The sequence below is a fragment of the Schistocerca nitens genome, chromosome 2 (genome assembly GCF_023898315.1).
Source record: "Schistocerca nitens isolate TAMUIC-IGC-003100 chromosome 2, iqSchNite1.1, whole genome shotgun sequence".
Classification (NCBI taxonomy): domain Eukaryota; kingdom Metazoa; phylum Arthropoda; class Insecta; order Orthoptera; family Acrididae; genus Schistocerca; species Schistocerca nitens.
In genome coordinates, this window is record NC_064615.1 from 243,005,300 (window position 1) to 243,028,193 (window position 22,894).

At 43.7% G+C, this 22,894-nt stretch overlaps 1 non-coding gene across 1 annotated transcript; it reads right to left on the reverse strand.

Moving 5' to 3' along the window:
- Positions 1-22,371: 22,371 nt before the first annotated feature.
- On the reverse strand, positions 22,372-22,444 carry Trnaa-cgc (transfer RNA alanine (anticodon CGC)). Its single transcript has one exon. It is a non-coding gene; the product is annotated as a tRNA-Ala (tRNA).
- Between the last annotated feature and the right edge of the window lie 450 nt (positions 22,445-22,894).

Consider the following 22,894-nt stretch of genomic DNA (forward strand, 5'->3'; position numbering starts at 1 on the left):
TCTCAAATTTAGCTGAATTGTACTGCTACATGTATCGCATAGTCCTGATTTATCAGCATCACACTTCTGTCTCTGCGGCCCTATGAAAGATTACGTGCCCAACATTTTCCAGAATTAGTAGCTAGCTTCACATAAAACTTCCTGGCAGATTAAAACTGTGTGCCAAACCGAGACTAGAACTCGGGACGTTTTCCTTTCGTTGGCAAGTGCTCTACCATCTAGCTTCATATAGTTCAGGTTTCTACGAGTGCGGCCTGGGAGCGTCAGTGCGTAACAAATGACGGTGGTTGTATGGGTATATGATGCTACGGGGGCGAGTCAAATGAAAACCTTAAATTTGCAATAACAAATCGAATTTCGCGTCGTTATCCTGTAAGTTGGTAAGCGTGCTACAAACAGCGTGCAGAATGGCCTGTAGGTTGCAGCATAGCGCAGATGCACACATACCAACGCAGTATCAGTATGAATATGGCTGCCCCACTTGCGACTTGCACCAGGAAAGAACAGCGTTCTGTTATTCGGTTTTTGCGTAGTGAAGGTGTGAAACCTATTGAAATTCATCGACGAATGAAGGTTCAGTACGGTGATGCATGTTTGTCACTGCAGTAAGTCTACGAATGGAGTAGGAAGTTCGAAAATGGTATGACTTCAGTGGAAGATGCTCGTCGTCCAGGTCAGGCACAACGAGTTGTGACTCCACAGAAAATTGCAGCAGTTGAAGCCATAGTGAAAGAAAACCGCCGAGTGACTCTGAATGACACTGCAGCATGTTTACAGATTAGTCATGAGTCAGCACACCACATTGTGCATGATGTACTCCAGTTTCACAAAGTGTCTGCAAGATGGGTGCCACGGCAGCTGACTCCTGAAATGATAGAACGTCATGTACATGCTTGTGAAGAAGGTGATGCCAGAATGAGATTTTCACTCTGCAGCGGAGTGTGCGCTGATATGAAACTTCCTGGCAGATTAAAACTGTGTGCCCGACCCAGACTCGAACTCGGGACCTTTGCCTTTCGCGGGCAAGTGCTCTACCATCTGAGCTACCGAAGCACAACTCACGCCCGGCCCTCACAGCTTTACTTCTGCCAGTATCTCGTCTCCTATCTTCCAAACTTTACAGAAGCTCTCCTGCGAAGGTGATGGCTTCCTTGCAAGAATCGTTACCGGGGACGAAACCTGGGTTCACTTCCACCGACGAGCAAGGAATGACACCATTCCTCATCACCAAAACCAACGAAGTTTCGAACAGAACCATCAGCAGAGAAGGTTATGCTGACTCTCTTTTGGGACGAAAAAGGCGTCATTTTGGAGCCTTACATGCCTAGAGGACCACTGTCACCAGTGCATCATACACAGATCTCCTAAAAAAATCATCTGCAGCCTGGAATCAAATCAAAGCGACGTGGATTGCTGTCAGCAGGTGACCTTTTGCAACATGAGAATGCAAGGCCCCACACTGCCCGTACAACAGTTGCAACAGTCACAGACCTTCCTCATCCACCATACTCACCAGACCTTGCCCTCAAGTGATTTTCATAAGTTTGGACCACTCAAAGACGCAATGGGAGCAAAGAAGTTCAGTTCTGATGAAGAGGTACACCACGCCGTGCAAGGGTGGTTGCGCGGACTACCAAAATAATTTTTTTCTAAAGGAATTTATGCACTTTGCAAGCGCTGGAAGACTTGCATTGAGCGTGGGGGAGATTATGTTGAAAAGCGATACAGCTTTGTCCACTTTTGCGCGATAAATAATACATAAAAAATATTTAAGGTTTTCATTTGACTCACCCTCGTATATATGTGAAATTTTGCTCTTTTTAGCTGTGTTCTTGTGGTCTCTATATTTGTTGTAGTTTCGATGAGAATAAATGAGAAGCATTAGTTTCGCAGTCTCCCACCTGTATACTCTATGTGACAAAAAGTGAAGGAACATAAATTACTGATCGTTCCAAGGACGGTAGCCATCATTAAATTTTTTTACTATTAAAGTGTTTAAGGAGAGTTTGACTGCATTCATATTGATACACAGTGCAATGTTGGAACTGTATTTCCGTCCGGATTAATTCGGCCTACACCGGCGCCCTCAGATTAAACAGAATAGTAGTAATAGGTTTCGAAATTGCTTGTTCGAGAAGTTCACCCTATCAACTGAATATGGTTTTCGAAGCAATATGAGATGAGTATTGCATTGTGGACGTCAACGTTATCTGTATGAAAAAGTAGAAATTATTATTGTCAAGTTATGAGAACTGTACTAGTAGTCTATCATTAGGAGCAGTATGCTACTGTCTAAAACGTTGCGTTTATCAAAATTCTTTTATTTAACTTGGTGTAATGAATGGCAGCTTGGCTTCATTGTCGATATAAAAGGAAAGGGAAAATTAAACACCACAATCAGACTACGAAGAACAGGCAACAGTCGACCGACCGCCGTGTCATCTTCACTTATGCGGTGTGGAGGGGAATGCGTTCAGCACACCACACTACCTGTCGTCGTTGAAGTTCCGACTTTGGAGCTTCTGGCTCTCAGTACTCATTAGGTGGCATCACGAGGCTCAGTGCACCCCTGTCCACTCCTCCCACAAGGGAGAATCTCTGGTATTCCTGGAAATAGAACCCGGGTCCCTCGTATGAGGGTGTACCGCGTTGACCATTCAGCTACGGACGTGGACTCAATGCCGATGTCCACTGAGGTACAAGAAGTCACGGGATACCTTCTCATATCGCATCAGACCCCTTTTCGTCCGGCATAAAGCAGCAGTTCGTGGCATGGATTCAACAAGTCGTTGAAAGCCCCTGAAGAAATATTGAGCCATGCTGCCTCTACAGCCGTTCATTATTGCGGAAGAACGGGATTTTGTACACGAACTGACCTCTCGATTATACCCGTAAGTGTTCGACGGGATTCATGTCCGGCAAATCGTTCCCCCGAACTGTCCAGAATGTGACCCGATGACGGGGCGCATTGTCAGCCATAAAAATTCAATTCGTTGTTTGGAAATGTCAAGATCATGAATGGCTGCATATGGTCTCCAAGTAGCTGCACATAACCATTTCCAGTCAATGATCGGTTCAGTTGGACCAGAGGACCCATTCAATTGCATGTAAACACAGCCCACACTATTCTCGACCCACCACCAGTTTGCACAGTGCCTTAATGACAACTTGGGTCCATTGCTTCGTGGGGTTTGCGCCACACTCGTACCCTCCAACAGCTCTTACCAACTGAAATCTGGACTCATCTGACCATGCCAAGGTATTCCAGTGGTGCAGGGTACAATCGATATGGTCACGAGCCTAAGACAAGCTGTTCAGACGATCTCGTGTTGTTAGCAAAGGTACTCGCGTACGTCGTCCGCTGCCAAAGCTCATTAACGCCATATTTCGCCTCCCTCTACTACCAGATAAGTTAGTCGTACGTCCTACATCGATTTCTGTAGTTATTTCACGCAGTGTTGCTTGTCTGTTAGCACTGACATACATCACAAACCTTCTCACATGAATCACCAGAGTGCAAATGACAGCCCGACAATGCACTGCCCTTTTATACCTTTTGTAAGCGATACTACCGTGATCTGTAAATGTGCATATCGCTATCCCATGATTTTTGTCACCTCAGTGTAAACATGCCCCTCCCAGGGGACACCGCTTTATAGGAGCACCTTCAGTGCCGGGCGGGAGGGTTTGTGTACTTCGTTGAAGTCGAGAGCTACGCCGGCGGTAGCATAGCTACTGGCAGGGTCACCCAAGCCGGACTGGTCTCGACTAAGGAGCCAGACGAAGTGTGTCCCACAACATAGGGCAGGGAGGGTTCTAGAGGCGTAGTGAAACCAGCTTCCCTAGAGGAGTTAACATAATACAAATCCTGGTCCTCCAGGTTGGGGTTTGGGCATGAGGCTAATAACCCCATATTGTAAAAAAAAAGAATATTACGGAAATTCAACAGAAGCCTCGGAAACTGGATGGCAAACATGTATCACGGCATCGGCAAAGGAAACGGATAAAGGATATGACAATAGCATCATGGAATGCGTGGACAATGCCTCAGCCTGGAAAAATGAAAGAAATAGCCAACGAAATTTTAAGATTTAAATATGATGTCGTAGGGCTACAGGATATAAGATGGCAAGGGAATGGGCAGATAGATAAACCTGAGTACTCATTGGTACATAGTGGAGCAGAAGAAAGAACAGGCCAACTTTGTTTATAATAACCAGGGAAGTTGGGAAAAGCTTACTAGAATTTGAGCCCATAAATGAAAGGATGTGCAGATTCAGATTAAGAGGGAAGTTTAGGAATATATCAATAGTGAATGCACATGCACCAACAGAGGAAAAAGAGGATACATTGAAGAACAATTCTACGAAGATTTGGAAAAAGTATGCTGCGCAGTTCCTAAACATGACCTGATAGTACTAATAGGAGATTTTAATGCAAAAATAGGGAGGAATGAACATCCATACGGCGTTTCTGGAAGATTTTCACTAGATGAAGAAAACAACGAGAATGTAGACTTACTATGCCAATTCGCAAGAATGAACTACATGATAATTAAAAGTGCCTGCATGCCACACAAAAGTATCCATTCGGGTACTTGGAAGTCTGCTGTCAATGGAGTTGGCAATCAGATTGACCATATTTTAGTGATTGCACGCCACTCCACGTCAGTTACGGATGTACGGAGCTGCAGAGGACCAAATTGTGACTCAGACCACTTTCTGATAAAATCAGTCTTGAGAGAGAAACTGTCACTAACAAATGACAACAGAATAGGAAAGATGATGAAATGGAATACTGACAAACTGAAAATCCCTGATGAAGTAAAAAAGTACCATGTATCACTAAGCAGAAAGTTGAGCAATGAAGATACCAAAGAAGGAGTAGATGAAAGGTGGAACAGGATTTAAAAAAGCCATTAAAGATGCTGCAGAAGGAATAATAGGCATAAGAAGGAACAGAAGAACCCAGGAATGGTTTGATGAAGATTGCAGGCCAACAATAGAGGAAAAAACAGGGGAGGAACAAAAGTGCTACAGAGAGAAATCAAAAATAATTTGGAACAATAGAGAGAATTAAGGAGAAGAGCTCAGAAACTGTGCAAGAGAAACAAAAGAGAGTGGACTAAGAAGAAATTTCAAGAACTAGATGAGTTAAAGGAACAGAGTGAAATAAGAAAGTTCTATCATGTTGTAGGCAAAATGAAGAATAGATTCCGGCCAGAAATAATGGCCTATTCCAGTAAAAATGAGAAAGTGATAAGGAAGGAAGAGCAGATAGTGGGAAGATGGGCAGAGTATTTCAAAGATACACTTAGCACCAGCCTAGAAGATGAAGAGACAGCTGCACAGGAGGGAAGAGTGGAGCTGGAAGTAGACAATGAAACCAATGAGGCAAGAAAGCCAACACTGCAAGAAGCCTCCCAAGGCTGTGCGCAAGTCAAAGGGCAATCGAGCCCCTGGGGAAGGCAGCATAATATCTGAGGCAATAGAAGGTGGTGGTGAGGCTGTAATAAAGGGACTGCGCATATTAATATCAGATGTATTGGAAACAAAAACTATGCCAGATAATTGGAAAATTGAAATAATAATCCCCATTTATAAGAAAGTGGACAGAACAGTATGCGAAAACTATAAAGGTATAACAACCCTAAGCACAGCTTACAAGATCTTCACAAATATACTAAACGAAAGGATACAGAAGTGCGCAGAAGGCATATTAGGGGAATATCAATGTGGCTTTCGACCAGACAGAGGAGCAACTGAACAAATATTTGTGATAACAAAAATGACGGAGAAGTTCTATGTATATGACATTGATCTGCATTTCCTATTAACCGACTTCCAACAAGCCTTTGACAACAAAAACCGGCAAGAACTACACAGAGTACTAGAAGAAGTTGGTATACGTGCTAATCTAATGAGACTAATCAGAATGACAATGATAGAGACAAGAGCAAAAGTAAAGGTCCTTAGCATAACAAGTGAAAGTTTGACTTCAATAAAGGGGTGAAGCAAGGTGACAGTCTCTCCACTGTCCTATCCAATATAGCCCTGCATAGTGTAGTAAATAAAATCAACAAAAGCGGCATCATATTTATGAAAACTAGTCAGATATGTGCATATGTTGATGACATTGCTATAGCAGGAAGAAATACTAATACCCTCCAAGAAACATATCAGGCAATGGAAACAGAAACCTTAAAAAATGGGACTCATAGTAAATGAAAACAAAACAACATATATGGTAGTGTCACAATCTGAGGCCAGAAGGACCCCTAAGGACCTATACATCAATGGGAAATGCTTCAAATGAGTGAGCTCTTTCAACTACTTGGGAGCCCTGATAACAGTGTTGAAAAGGCTATAAGCGAAATAATACAAGCAGGAAACAGGGCTTACTTTGAAAATGTGCAACTTTTTCAGAAATAGCGTTGTTCCAAGAAAAACAACACTGCTAATACATAACTCCTTAGTCCACCCAGTTATCACATACGGGTCAGAGATATGGACTTTAACAGACCACGATAAAAATGCACTAACAACCATTGAGCGGAAAATACTACGCAAAATCTATGGGCCATTATGGAAGGAAGAAGGCTGGAGAATACGTTACAATGCCGAATTTCAAGAGTTAATACAAGGTAGAGACATAGTAAAATTTGTGAAATCACACAACGAATGCGATGGCTAGGACACGTGGAGAGAATGGCAGAGAACGGAATTCTAAAGAAAATGAAGAACGGTGTGATCCGTTCAGGTAGGCGAAAAGGGAGACCTAGAAGAAGATGAACTGACACGCAATAGTTGATCTCAGCAGTATGGGAGTCCGGGGATGGAAAAGAGCAGCAAATAACCGAGAAGTGTGGAGGAATATCGTTGAAGAAGATAAAACTTCTGCAGGCAGTCATTACAGTTTAAAAAGTAATGGTAGTATGAAAAAGTCTCGTGAATGTGATGAACACGTAAAATCCGTGCTTGAGGAACCGAGCCAAAGAAATTCGTCAATTTGAATGGTTTTGGGAAAATGCAGTGCATTAGCAAAGGAAACCGTATAATTTGCAAGATTTTTAAAGTGCTTTTCTAGAGTTATCAGTATTTATCAAGTGGCCATGACACCAGATACCGAAACAATTGAGAGACGCACTGTTAGAACCATAACGTGTCGATTCGGCACACGCGAAAGTGTGGTAGCAAACGCTGAGGGATATTCCGTGGGAATTTCTGGAAGAAGGGGAACGTCCATCCTGAGGGTTGATGAGGGGTAGATTTCCCTCTCTCCAAACAGGACTGGAACAAAACGAAGCTGATAATACTGGTACGAAGCATACTCAACCGTCCTCTATGGTGGTTTGCAACTGTTCAATGAAAAAGTAGAGATGGGTAAGTCGTGTAGGTTAAATACCGACTTTTGCAACTGTAATGAAAGTTTTATGACGACCACAGATAAAGACCTCCAGTAAATACTTTACTGGACATTATGTACGTGTTGTCTTCTTTGTTTTTCAGCCTCTTTTTTCGGCAATTGTAAATAATTCATTACAATTGCAAGGACGGTATTTAATCTTTACAACTTGTATATCTGCAATTTTCGGAAAAAAGAGGCCGAAAAACAAAGAAGAGAGATGGGCGCTCGGAAAGATTAGGACAAAAACAAAGCGATGCGTCAGGGAAGAGGTTGGCAGTGGAAGATGTAATTACGACAGCAATCAAAATGAAATGGATGTGGGAGGGAACCGTAGTCACTCTGATGGAGCCGGCCGGAGTGGCTGAGCGGTTCTAGGCGCTTCAGTCTGGAACCGCGCGACCGCTACGGTCGCAGGTTCGAATCCTGCCTCGGGCATGGATGTGCGTGATGTCCTTAGGTTAGTTAGGTTTAAGTAGTTCTAAGTTCTAGGGGACTGATGACCTCAGATGCTGAGTCCCATAGTGTTCAGAGCCATTTGAGCCACCCTGATGGACGGTAGACGAACTCGTAGAGAAAAGAGAGACAGAAAAGACGATCTAATGGGATACGACAAGCAGTGCCTGTGTTATTCGGGGTTACGATGCAAGGTTCCTTCGGACTTGTACGCATGTCTGAAGGCGCAGGCACTGCAACGACTACAGCTGCTATTAAATACATGAATTTACTCGCAATTGAGAATGTGAACAACCATCAGCTGCATAATGGAATGACGACAATGAAAATTTGTGCCGGACCGTGACTCGAAACCGGATTTCCCGCCTTACCATTATTTTTTCTTTGTTGATCTCATTTTGCTCTATGTTGTTCGTTGTATTTGTTCGGGGCGGACGTCACATGACACCCGTTGAGGTTCTTCGTTGATCGGTTCACTCAATTTTTCTTTTTTTTTCTTTTAATTACAGAGGGTAGCCAATCCTCTGACCGAACACTCTGAGCTACCGTGCCGGCACAACCATTAGACTATCCGAGCATGACTTACGGCCAGACCCAAACTGCCGTATGTCGTGAGCCATGTGGCTACATACAACCTGTACTCGTACATCCATACGTGTATTCCTGTACAATGGCGGGATGGAAGTCTGTTGTGTTTTCTGATGAAAACTGGTTTTGCTTCGGTGCCATTTGCGGACCTGTAACCAACCTGTCTGCGTGCTAGACACACAGAACCTACACTTGAAGTTTTGGTCTTGGTTGCAAGTTCGTATGACAGCAGGAGCATTTTCGCGGTTATCCAATCCACACTGACTGCAGACTGGTACGTCAATCTGGTAATTCGACCTGTTGTGCTGCCACTCATAATCAGCATCCCAGGGGGTGTTTTCCAACAGGATTACGCTCGCCAACATTCCGCTGTTGTAATCCAACACGCTAGTGTCGATATGTTGCCTCGGCCTGTTCGATCACCAGATCTGTCTCCAATCGAACACATGATTAAGACACATCATCGAACTACAAGTCTAGCGTCATCCACAAAGAGCATTAACCGTCCCTGTAATGACCGACCATGTGCGACAAGATGAAACTCCATCTCACTAACTAACATCCGCCACCTGTACAAGAAAATGCACCCACGTCTGCATGCTTGCCCTCAACATTCTTCACTCTATGTTTATGCTCTTCACGGGTATGCTGCCGGATATAATCGTCTTCGCTACACGATATTCCGGCGATCCATCTGGCCGCCATGTTCAGGTGCGATCGCTGAGTACACAATCATGCTTCAGGTCCAGCTGACTTGGGCACTAGCGTTTCGGGTCACGCCACTAATGGCATATTGTTGATCATGGAACTCCGCAGAAGACGACGCGTGTTGACCCAACGACATCATCAATTACGACTGCTAAAGGCACGGGATTAGACAACTTCGGTCATGAATCGGTGGGAAAGTGTTGCCTGATCGGGTGAATCACTTTTCTTCTTGCACCACCTCATCCAGGCGAACAGCTGCTAGGGACTATCAACTGCGCCAGTGACGGGGGCGGTGGAGGCAATATTAAGTTGGGGACTAATCTGGGCTCCCATGGGACCTTTTGGATTGATCGAATGCACAATGGCAGTTGCAGAGCATGGCAGTTGTGGGCTATATGAACATTACTGCAGACCACTTGCATCCCGTCACACGTGATGTCTTCCCCAAAAGCAGTGCCACCTTCTATTGCGATAACATTCCGTGTCACAATACCAGAATTCTGTCACAGTAGTTTGAGCAGCAAGACAGTGAACTCACACTGATGTGTTCGACGGCAAAATTTGAGTGCTTTGAACCCGATGGAATAGATTCGGGACGCTATCTCAGCACTGTAGATGGATGTACACTGAAGAGCTAAAGAAACTGGTACAACTGCCTAATATCCTGTAGGGCCCCCGCGAGCACACAGAAGTGCTGCAACACATCTACATCTACATCTACATTTATACTCCGCAAGCCCCCCAACGGTGTGTGGCGGAGGGCACTTTACGTGCCACTGTCATTACCTCCCTTTCCTGTTCCAGTCGCGTATGGTTCGCGGGAAGAACGACTGTCTGAAAGCCTCCGTGCGCGCTCTAATCTCTCTAATTTTACATTCGTGATCTCCTCGGGAGGTATAAGTAGGGGGAAGCAATATATTCGATACCTCATCCAGAAACGCACCCTCTCGAAACCTGGACAGCAAGCTACACCGCGATGCAGAGCGCCTCTCTTGCAGAGTCTGCCACTTGAGTTTATTAAACATCTCCGTAAAGCTATTACGGTTACCAAATAACCCTGTGACGAATCGCGCCGCTCTTCTTTGGATCTTCTCTATCTCCTCCGTCAAGCCGATCTGGTACGGATCCCACACTGATGAGCAAACACGACGCTCCATGGACTGGACTAATGTCTGAGGCAGTGCTGGAAAGAACTGACACCATGCAACCTGCAGGGCATCCTGCAGGGCTGTCCATAAATCTGTAAGAGTACGAGAGGGTGGAGGGCTTTTCTGAACAACACGTTGCAAGGCATTCCAAGTATGCTCAATAACGTTCATATCTGGGGAGTTTGGTGACCAGCGGAAGTGCTTAAACTCAGAAGAGTGTTCCTGGAGCAACTCTGTAGCAATTCTGGAAGTTTGGAGTGTCACATTGTCCTGCTGGAATTGCCCAAGTGTGTCGGAATGCGCAAAGGACATGAATGGATGCAGGTAATCAGACAGGATGCTTACGTCCATGTCATCTGTTAGACTCGTGTCTGAACTATCAGGGGTCCTACATCACTCCAACTGCACACGCTCCACACCATCACAGAGCCTCCACCAGTTTGAACAGTCCCCGACCGATTCATGAGGTTGTCTCCATACCAGTACACGTTCATCCACTCGATACAATTTGAAACGAGACTTGTCTGACAAGGCAACATGTTTCTAGTCATCAACAGTCCAATGTCGATGTCGACGGGCCGAGGCGAGGTGTAAAGCTTTGTGTCGTGCCGTCATCAAGGGTACACGAGTGGGCCTTCGCTCCGAAAGTTCATATCGACACCGTTTCGTTGGGTGTTTAGCTCGCTGTCACTTGTTGATGTCCCAGCATTGAAATCTGCAGCACTTTGCGGAAGGTTTGCACGATTCTCTTCAGTAGTCGTTGATCCAGTTCTTGTAGGATCTTTTACCGGCAGCAGCGATGTCCTACGGGAAAATCTCCACTTCATCGCTACCCCGGAGATGCTGTGTCCCATCGCTCGTGCACCGACCATAACACCAAACTCACTTAAAACCTTAATAACCTACCATTGTAGCAGCAGTAACCGATCTAATAACTGTGCCAGACATTTGTTATCTTATATAGGCGTTCCTGTCCACAGCGTCGTATTCTGCCTGTTTGCATATACACTCCTGGAAATGGAAAAAAGAACACATTGACACCGGTGTGTCAGACCCACCATACTTGCTCCGGACACTGCGAGAGGGCTGTACAAGCAGTGATCACACGCACGGCACAGCGGACACACAAGGAACCGCGGTGTTGGCCGTCGAATGGCGCTAGCTGCGCAGCATTTGTGCACCGCCGCCGTCAGTGTCAGCCAGTTTGCCGTGGCATACGGAGCTCCATCGCAGTCTTTAACACTGGTAGCATGCCGCGACAGCGTGGACGTGAACCGTATGTGCAGTTGACGGACTTTGAGCGAGGGCGTATAGTGGGCATGCGGGAGGCCGCGTGGACGTACCGCCGAATTGCTCAACACGTGGGGCGTGAGGTCTCCACAGTACATCGATGTTGTCGCCAGTGGTCGGCGGAAGGTGCACGTGCCCGTCGACCTGGGACCGGACCGCAGCGACGCACGGATGCACGCCAAGACCGTAGGATCCTACGCAGTGCCGTAGGGGACCGCACCGCCACTTCCCAGCAAATTAGGGACACTGTTGCTCCTGGGGTATCGGCGAGGACCATTCGCAACCCTCTCCATGAAGCTGGGCTACGGTCCCGCACACCGTTAGGCCGTCTTCCTCTCACGCCCCAACATCGTGCAACCCGCCTCCAGTGGTGTCGCGACAGGCGTGAATGGAGGGACGAATGGAGACGTGTCGTCTTCAGCGATGAGAGTCGCTTCTGCCTTGGTGCCAATGATGGTCGTATGCGTGTTTGGCGCCGTGCAGGTGAGCGCCACAATCAGGACTGTATACGACCGAGGCACACAGGGCCAACACCCGGCATCATGGTGTGGAGAGCAATCTCCTACACTGGCCGTACACCACTGGTGATCGTCGAGGGGACACTGAATAGTGCACGGTACATCCAAACCGTCATCGAACCCATCGTTCTACCATTCCTAGACCGGCAAGGGAACTTGCTGTTCCAACAGGACAATGCACGTCCGCATGTATCCCGTGCCACCCAACGTGCTCTAGAAGGTGTAAGTCAACTACCCTGGCCAGCAAGATCTCCGGATCTGTCCCCCATTGAGCATGTTTGGGACTGGATGAAGCGTCGTCTCACGCGGTCTGCACGTCCAGCACGAACGCTGGTCCAACTGAGGCGCCAGGTGGAAATGGCATGGCAAGCCGTTCCACAGGACTACATCCAGCATCTCTACGATCGTCTCCATGGGAGAATAGCAGCCTGCATTGCTGCGAAAGGTGGATATACACTGTACTAGTGCCGAGATTGTGCATGCTCTGTTGCCTGTGTCTATGTGCCTGTGGTTCTGTCAGTGTGATCATGTGATGTATCTGACCCCAGGAATGTGTCAATAAAGTTTCCCCTTCCTGGGACAATGAATTCACGGTGTTCTTATTTCAATTTCCAGGAGTGTATATTTGAGTACGCATGCCTATAACAGTTTCTTTGGTGTTTCAGTATATTTGGAGGTCATAACGCTTGCCAAAATCAAGGTGAGGCCGTTGGCCTGGAATGGATGTCAAAATGTGATGATGATGACACACTCTCCTTCAGTAGAACTACCGAATACCTTCCAGTTGTTCCACCTCCATGATCTAGTGACTAACGTCTCTAGCCATTAGTTTCTCAAGTTCGATTACAAGTGGCCATCTCCTTGCCAGCAGGGCTCAGCGATGCGATGTCAGATGGATAACTGTTCCAGCAAACAAGCGGAAGGATTTACAGCCAGGCAAGCGATGCCGCATTAAATGGAAAGCTTCAGAACATTCTGGGAACCTCGTTCCATCACAAAAGAAGCGAAAACTTACTCGAAGAATTATTTCTGGAATTTATTCTCAGAGGTAGGGAGGTGAATTTACCAGTGTCTTAGTCAGGCTCCTTCCGACTTTATACTCCTTCATTCTCAATATCCGGACGCCCTTCATCGGTAGCTCCCTACCCCCACCCCCCCTCCCTCCCTCACCGCCATACTTCCTCTTCTTGTCACGCAGCACGCCATTGTTTCCTCGTTAACACCCTGCTACCCTCCCACTTTCTGAACGCACCCTTTTCTGTCACGCTTTACGTTCTTAACCACCCATCATCAGTCACGAACTTGTTATAGTTAAGGGGACATTTTTTGCATTATTAGTTTTTCATTTTATATGAGACGACAGCATCGTTAACTAGCTACTGGGCGATGGAATTTTGACGTACGAGGAGGTGATTTGGAAGCTAAATTGAGTAGAATGGACCATTTTATTTCAGCTTTCCGCCCTATTTTCTTTTTAACTTTGCATGTAATTTTCAACCATTCGTTCCTTAGAAAAAAATCCCTTACTAGGATTCATAGTATTTACCCACAGATTAATCTACATTAAAAATATCAATGCTGACTCAAAGTAGTTTGCTAGTGAATACCTGGTAAATACTAAAAATGTTCATAAAGTTTACACGGCTACAATTAAAAAAAAAAAAAAACATGAACTCCTAATAGGTGGAACACTGTAGGAGAATAGGAGTGTTTCTCGTTGAACAATATAGATGTAGAATAAATGGTATTAGTTTTCACGTTGACTTTATTACAGTTCTTTGTGAAGATCAGAAAAATTATATTTTTAAATGTCAGTCCATACTATGAATCTATGTACTGACTAACTGTCTCACTTACATGCTTGAAACTTTATGTACACATTTGCACACATTTACAATACACGGTTATCTAAAAAGTAACCTACAATAATATTTTTACCTGCAAAAGTTTTTATTTTGGAAATATTTACTTCTGATAATCAAAATTAAGGTTACTTTTTTATAATTAGTCAGTATGTATTTTCCTTCCTATTGATAGAAGGTTTGTATATGTAGTCTGCTTTCTTCCAAATGGTACCCTGAACCAGCTCAAAGAATTTCAGACTTCTAACTGATAAATTTTTTGTACATAAAGGAAAGTGTCGGATAATTTAAATCTTGAGAAATTCAACTCATATTTGTACTCGATCTATGACTCATCTCCATTGTTCCTAATACACTAAACTTGTTTTACTTGTTCGTCGTCTTCTCTCTTCCATTTCTTGTTTCTCCTTGTTATTCTGGCGTCTTTAGTTGCCTCAAGGACCCACTTTTCATATTTGATCACTCGTACAGAATCAAGGGCCAACAGTGATTGTCTCATATTAAACACAGAATATTGTCCTAGCAACTGTAGAACTTCACTCTTATTACTGCCCCATATTAAAACAAATCACAGGCATAACTTTCGAGAATGATGAAATAATAGCAAATCAAAATACAGAACAGTTTATAAGCAAAACAATGCTCGAGAGCCAAAGATACAGAAGGGAAATATAAGAGCATTGTAAGGCGTTTCCCCTAAAAGGGCAGAGGGCTGTCAACCTGAAATGCAGTTGTATAGTACATGTTTCTCGAACAGCAGTCAAATGACAAAACTGACGTGGGAAAGCAGTGGGAACATGGGTGTGGACGCACACTTAGAATCTTTTAGTTGATTTTTAAGCAACGTCCTGATGTCCACTTCAGTACTTTTAACCACCATTTTGTTCAAAAGAACTCTGATCATCGATTTAAGATGAAAAACAAAACATCGGGTTTTTAAACGGTTCCACAGTCAAGTTAGTATTCGAGCTGAGGGGAAACATTACTTTTCACTGCGTTCATAAGGACTGCCTTCGGGGATGATATTTCTTTGTGGAGGAATGGTAGTAAAACTTCTCCCAAGAGTCCAACTTAGTAAAGTTTCCCATTTACGCTTGAAGCTGTTTCAGGATCTTACATTCCACTCACAAATTTATACAATTAGTGGCAACAGTGTCCCTCAACAATAAGTTTTTAGATACTGTATTATGGAGAACAGAGTCATTATTTATGTAAGTTCTGAAACTGAAGGAAACATTCAGAAAACTATTTATGCAGTAATGTGTAGTTCAGAGGGAGCTGTTAGAAACTTGAGTTCTTAATCGTATCCATTTCCAGGAGGATGGGAAAACTTCTACGATTTTTGTTTGTAACCTGAGACTACCAATATATGCAATTCCTGCGCGGGAAGGCTACTGAGAAACAAGTAGACTACATTTAGATAAGATCTACTACACCTACGAGGGTTGCCCAGAAAGTAAGGCACCGCATTCTTTTTCTCAACCGAAAATAAAGCTACGAATGCGAAACGTTACCTACATACTACTTGAAGTCTGCTGAGTGAGTGTGCAAAGTTTCCGTCACTTCCGACAGATAGCGTAGCTGCAGGACAGTTTCAAAATGGCGTCTGTAGGTGAGGTACGTTACAAGCAACGTGCTTGCTGCAGAAAAAAACTGTGGGGAATATTCATCAACTCTTGTGCTAAGTCTATGGAGCATCTCCTGTCGATAGAAGTACAGTTAGTTGCTAGGCACAGAGGGTGAAGTCATCAAAAGGCACTCTTAGATATTCAAAAGTGTGTGTAAGATGGGTCCCGCGGTGTCTAACGGTGGATTACAAATCGCACAGAAAAAACATTTGATTTGTTGCAACGTTTATAGCTGAGGGGGAGGCCTTCTCGTCCCGGATTGTGACAGGTGATGAAACGTGGGTTCACCATTTTGAGCCCGAAACAAAACGACAGTCGATGGAATGGCGCCATTCCCACAAACCACAGAAGAAAAAATTCAGAGCAACTGCTTCGGCTAGTAAGGTCATGATCGCTGTGTTCTGGGACTCTGAAGGTGTGATTCTCATTCATGTGATGCCGAGAGGTGATGCCATTAATTCAGAAGCACGTTTCAAAGCGTTAACAAAACCCAAGACGCACTTCCGGCGACTTCAGCGCCACAGCAACCCAGGAGATGTTTTGCTGCAATACGATAACGCTCAGGCCCACGTAAGTCTAAGGACTGCCGAACACATCGCAAAACAAGGTTGGACAGTGTTACTCCATCCTCCCTACAGCCCTGACCTAGCTCCCTCCGACATCCACTTGTTTGCGCCATTAAAGGATGCCATTCGTGGAAGAAATTTTGAGGACGATGAGGAGATGACTGACACAGAGAAACACTGGCTCTGTCACCAGGACGGGGATTGGTACCGACAGGGCGTACACGCCCTTGTTTCGCGCTGGAGGGAGACCATAGTCTGGGATGGAAATTATGTGGAAAAATAGGGTGTGTAGATAAAACCCCACTCTTTCATGTGTGTAATTGTCATTGTGTTCAATAAATAATTGTTGAAGAAAAAAATGCGGTGCATTACTTTCTGGGCAACCCTCATACGTCAACATCTACATCATCATTCCGCAAGCCACCTTACAGTGTGTAGCGGAGGGTTCTTTGTGTACCACTTGTAGGGAAGCAGCCTACTCACGCTGTAGTAAATTCACATCAGTCTTTCCATTGTGTGCCAGCCAGTCTGCTGTAACTAGCTCTGACGTCATAAATGTTGCGTAATACTTTAAAAATCAAGCAAATAACCTAAAACATTTCTAGCATGTCAGGAATAATGCTAAATTAATGTGTGTTGAATATCAGTTCGGTAACTTAAGCCAGTTTCGAAATTTGGACGTTTTTCTGTAAAAATCATTGGCGCAACAGAAAAGAGCTAGAGACTTCAAAATTTAGATTTAGATTCATCTTTCATAATAATTTAATAAAAACAGTACTTTGGATTTCACAAATTAAAATTTTAGTGGAAATTCATGATTTTCTGGTTTTCGTCTCAAAACTTAAGGAAGCAAGATAGATTAAGTAGGCTAATAAATAAGGCTAGAATGTTTAGATTTAAATAGGTTGGAGATCCGCTATATCTATGAAGATGTGAAAAGTTTCATTTGAATAGCTATAAAAGTATAGCGATAGCGTATCTCTAAAGGGCCAGTTCAGAGCTCGTCTACTGCGTGCAGTGTAATTAAATTAATTCTCTCGCCCAACATATTTAAGTTAGCCACGTCAAAATTTTGTTATCAATACTTACCTGCGTGCTGAATGCACATTTAAATGAAGAGCTTCATCAGCCATCAGCAAGTGAAGCTATGATTTATTAGGTAACTTAAAGTGGTGCATTAGTAGCCCAGCGGCTAGTTGGGAGAGCCGATTTGATCAGGCGTTCCCTTAGCCGTCCGCACCGCGGCTTTATATATAAGAACGCTGCGCGAGGAAGCAAGGCCCCAGTTCTCTCCAGACGCTGAATAACACGCCATCTATGTCGGGAGTCGCGTCGCGTCGGTATCACTGCTACAAACAGCCTCGGATGCCGTATTAAGTTACTCGTGATGCGCGTAACCAGGAAATCATTTTCAAGTGAAGTGTTAATTCGGGGATGATTTTCATTATCTAGCTTCAGTTTGCGTATTGTCGTATTTTCACGTGCCGTCGCGGGACAGACATTCTACCATTATTTAGCGTGGCGTTTGATGAAATATTTTCATCAAATTATGGCGAGCATTCAATTTAACATTTAATTCGGACATTTATAGTTGCATCAGCGCATTAGACTCTGAACTGCTCTGTTAGTTAGGTTGTAGGGATACTTGTGTTTTTCATCTGTGACTTTCAGAATATACTCAACTATTTTAGAAAATCGTTTTTGATTATAAATCCCGGACAATCTCCTATTTCCTCAGAGCTATAAGCTGCAGCTATAATTGTATTCTCAGATGAAGTGGGCACTAGGAATTCTAATTACAGGCTTCACGTTTTGCTAAATCACTTTCTGGTTGCTAAAGTGTAATTAGAGAGCCAGTGTTGAGAACGGCGAAAGACAGCATAAATAACATTCTAAATAATAGGAACTGATTTTACATTCTTCAAACTTTTATACAGCAACCATAATTACCTAAACACGCCGCCCCACACACTATCACTCCCCCCCCCCCCCCCTCACCTTTCCATTTCCAGTCGCGCATGCTGCACTGGAAGAACGATTGTTGGTAACCCTCCCCGTGGGCTCGAATCTGTCTAATTTTAACTTCTTGGTCTTTTCTCGAGATGTAAGTAGGACGAAGCAGTACATTGGCTGACTTCTAGGAATGTACGCTGTCGAAACTTTAACAGTAGACCATACCGTTGCAGTGTTTGCCACTGTAGTTGACACGATCGCCGTTACTAACTGAACCTCTTACCAACCGTACTGCTCTTCTTAGGATCTTCTTCCTTTCGTTTATCAATTCTGCCTTTTATCCATCCCGCACTGTCTTGACTGTGATTAGTTTCCTGCGGCCATTCCACTTTAAATCGCTCCGTACACATATTCTGATATTTTATGGAAGCAACTGCTTCCATTCATTGTTTTGCAATTGTGTAATCATATTGTGGCGAAACAAGCGTTCTATCATTTGAGAGATACAGAGCTGAGCGACTGCGCCGAGGCTCACCCCAGTTCACTGCTAATAGCACCACGTCATTATAACACGCCCGTGCGTAGCACGCAAGTATTGTGCTGTAATTTAAGAATGAAATTAAAAATTAGAGAAGCTTTTCCAAGCTTTGTCAACATATGCTTCAGTATACTAATGTTTAAATTGTCAAATCTCAGAACGATCAGATGAATAGCTTTCTCTAAGTACATCTTTGTAAATAAAAAAAAAAACAAGTGGCGCTAAATAACAAAACTAGAAAGCCAAAAATTTCTCAGAATGAGCAAATGTATGTTAAAATCAACTGTTACAAGTTTCGTCTTGAACGGAGCAATATTTTACTCAAAATGGGTGTTTTCACAAAAACATCTTAGGCGCTAAGGATTAGACTTAGAAATATGAAAACTTATATGAAGCTTCAGTTCGATAGAAAAACAGTAAGTATTTGACCCCATTAAGTTACCTCCAATATTTTTCGAGTAATTTACTGAAAATTAAATTTGGAAAAAAATGTTCTTATTTGTAGTAGATTGAGTATCATTTATATTAATGATAGAACGTTTTGATTACAGTACCTGACGAAACCCATTAAATAATAGAGCTATAACAAGTTTCAAAACTTCGATGTAAATAACAATCGATACAAGGTCTCTTAAAGTTGTAGTTCACAGGTCATGTTCTACTGTCAGTTTCGTAAGTAGGACGAAGCAGTACATTGGCTGACTTCTAGGAATGTACGCTGTCGAAACTTTAACAGTAGACCATACCGTTGCAGTGTTTGCCACTGTAGTTGACACGATCGCCGTTACTAACTGAACCTCTTACCAACCGTACTGCTCTTCTTAGGATCTTCTTCCTTTCGTTTATCAATTCTGCCTTTTATCCATCCCGCACTGTCTTGACTGTGATTAGTTTCCTGCGGCCATTCCACTTTAAATCGCTCCGTACACATATTCTCATATTTTATGGAAGCAACTGCTTCCAGTCATTGTTTTGCAATTGTGTAATCATATTGTGGCGAAACGAGCGTTGTATCATTTGAGAGATACAGAGTTGAGCGACTGCGCCAGGGCTCACCCCAGTTCACTGCTAATAGCACCACGTCATTATAACACGCCCGTGCGTAGCACGCAAGTATTGTGCTATAATTTAAGAATGAAATTAAAAATTAGAGAAGCTTTTCCAAGCTTTGTCAACATATGCTTCAGTATACTAATGTTTAAATTGTCAAATCTCAGAATAATCAGATGAATATCTTTCTCTAAGTACATCTTTTCAAATAAAAAAAAAAAAACAAGTGGCGCTAAATAGCAAAACTAGAAAGCCAAAAATTTCTCAGAATGAGCAAATGTATGTTAAAATCAACTGTTACAAGTTTCGTCTTGAACGGAGCAATATTTTACTCAAAATGGGTGTTTTCACAAAAACATCTTAGGCGCTAAGGATTAGACTTAGAAATATGAAAACTTATATGAAGCTTCAGTTCGATAGAAAAACAGTAAGTATGTGACCCCATTAAGTTACCTCCAATATTTTTCGAGTAATTTACTGAAAATTAAATTTGGAACAAAATGTTCTTATTTGTAGTAGATTAAGTATCATTTATATTAATGATAGAAAGTTTTGATTACAGTACCTGACGAAACCCATTAAATAATAGAGCTATAACAAGTTTCAAAACTTCGATGTAAATAACAATCGATACAATGTCTCTTAAAGTTGTAGTTCACAGGTCATGTTCTACTGTCAGTTTCGTTCTAAAAATTCTAAACGGCAAACCTTATATGCAGGTGAGCTAAAACTTTTTCTGTTCTAAATTAACACACAAAAGTGTTGTAAAATGATATGTGTCTGAGAAAGCGGCCATTTAGATGCTGCTACTTGGTGATAAGAGTAGATGATGGCAGGTGTTTCCTTTGGCCGTCCGCTGCGCCCATTACGTATATAAATACGACCTGAGGGGCAGTGACTTCACTGCACTTCCCATCCAGCTATCAATCGGTCCGCGTCAGTCATACGCAGGCTTAGGCACTGCCTCGGTGACGTCACAGCTACACACTAAATGCGTGTTCGGTAAGAGAAGAAAATGAAATCGCGAGGACTGTATACCGTCCTGGATCGCCTAGATTTCGCTGAAGTAACTGTTTGCGTGCCGCCAGTAATGATACCAAAACCGCATGGCAAATGGTGAGATTATTTTCAACTTTTGTGGCGAGCAATTTACTTAGACTACTGGAACTCAGAGCGAAAGACCATTTATTGAAAACTTACCGCACACGTCGCCTCTGAACTTCTCATAGTGCATTATTATTATTATCAGGAATATTACAGTTTTGTGCATGTGCAATATTATTAAATATGATTGAATCAGTTAGAACTCAAAACTTCTATTTATAATTATAGTTCCTGATCCCGCTGAGCCGGCCGTTGTGGCCGAGCGGTTCTAGGCGCTTCAGTCCGGAACCGCGCTGCTGCTACGGTCGCAGGTTCGAATCCTGCCTCAGGCATGGATGTGTGTGATGTCCTTAGGTTAGTTACGTTTAAGTAGTTCTAAGTCTAGGGGACTGATGATCTCAGATGTTAAGTACCATAGCGCTCAGAGACATTTTTTTTTTATCCCACTGAGTAAACAGAGAGTAGAAACATTTCTTTCAGTGAATAAAAGAAGAATGTGGACTTGCAGACTGGAAACTATGATCAGTATGTTCTCCATCGCTTACTGGCTGACCACAAAAATAGTTTTCAGCGGTGCGTAGAAAATGATGTACACCATTTCTTATTTCTTATTATTAACCCGCCACCCCACAATGCAACAATGAGTCTCTCTGCAGATGTATAAGCAGTTCATTACATTTGTTAACGGTGAAGTTTAACTGACATTCCCTGCACCAAACGTGGATCATCTGTAGGTTATCTTGTATTTCGCTACAATTTTCTAGCTTGGCAGCATTTCAGTGTGCAGCAGCATCGTCCCCCAAAAGCCTCATGGAACTACCGACGTTGTCTACTAGGTTATTTACGTACATTGTGAAAATTAATGGACCTATAACATTCACTTGGGATACTCCCGAAATTACTTTCAATTCTGAAGGTTCCTCGCTGTTGAGAATGCCATGCTGCGTTCTGTTTGCTACAGACTCTTTATTCCAGTCACACAGCTGATCTGATACTCTGCACGACAGCAGTACGAAACTGTATGGAACGCGTTCGAAAATCAAGGGACACATCATCTACCTGGGCGTCGGTATTTATTACTTGTGGGTCTCTCGGACGAACAGGGAGTTGGTTTTTGAAACCATGCTGATCCTTACAGAGAAGATTTTCGGTTTGGTTTGTTTCATAGAATCGTTGTGAAGAAGTCGTCGGGGATATTGAACATGTGACCAAACTGTAATATAAAAAAAAAATTCTACGGAAGAATGAACTGTGGATATCGCCGCTGGTAGGATGGCTTGCGTGATTCGGCGTTATAGATAGCTGCACCGTGGCTGCAACCACAACGGAGGGACATCTGTTGAGAGGCCAGACAAACGCGTGGTTCTTGAAGAAGTGCAGCTGCGGTGGTGGTGGTGGTTAGTGTTTAACGTCCCGTCGACAACGAGGTCATTAGAGACGGAGCGCAAGCTCGGGTTAGGGAAGGATTGGGAAGGAAATCGGCCGTGCCCTTTCAAAGGAACCATCCCGGCATTTGCCTGAAACGATTTAGGGAAATCACGGAAAACCTAAATCAGGATGGCTGGAGACGGGATTGAACCGTCGTCCTCCCGAATGCGAGTCCAGTGTGCTAACCACTGCACCACCTCGCTCGGTGAAGTGCAGCTGCATTTTCAATAGTTGCAGGGGGTATAGTATGGATGATTGAGTGATCTGGCCTTGTAACACCAACGAAAACGGCCTTGCTGTGCTGGTAAATCGAAAGCTGAAAGCAAGGGGAAACTAAAGTCGCAATTCTTCCCGACGGCGTGCAGCTCTCTTGGGTTAAATATGCCGAAGCTAAAATAGTCCCCCATTCAGAACTCCAGGTGAGGAGTACTCACGTTGTTGTTGTTGTGGCCTTCAGTCCTGAGACTGGTTTGATGCAGCTCTCCATGCGACTCTATCCTGTGCAAGCTTATTCATCTCCCAGTACTTACTGCAACCTACGTCCTTCTGAAACTGCTTAGTGTATTCATCTCTTGGTCTCCCCCTATGATTTTTACCCTCCACACTGCCCTCCAATGCTAAATTTGTGATCCCTTGATGCCTCAGAACATGTC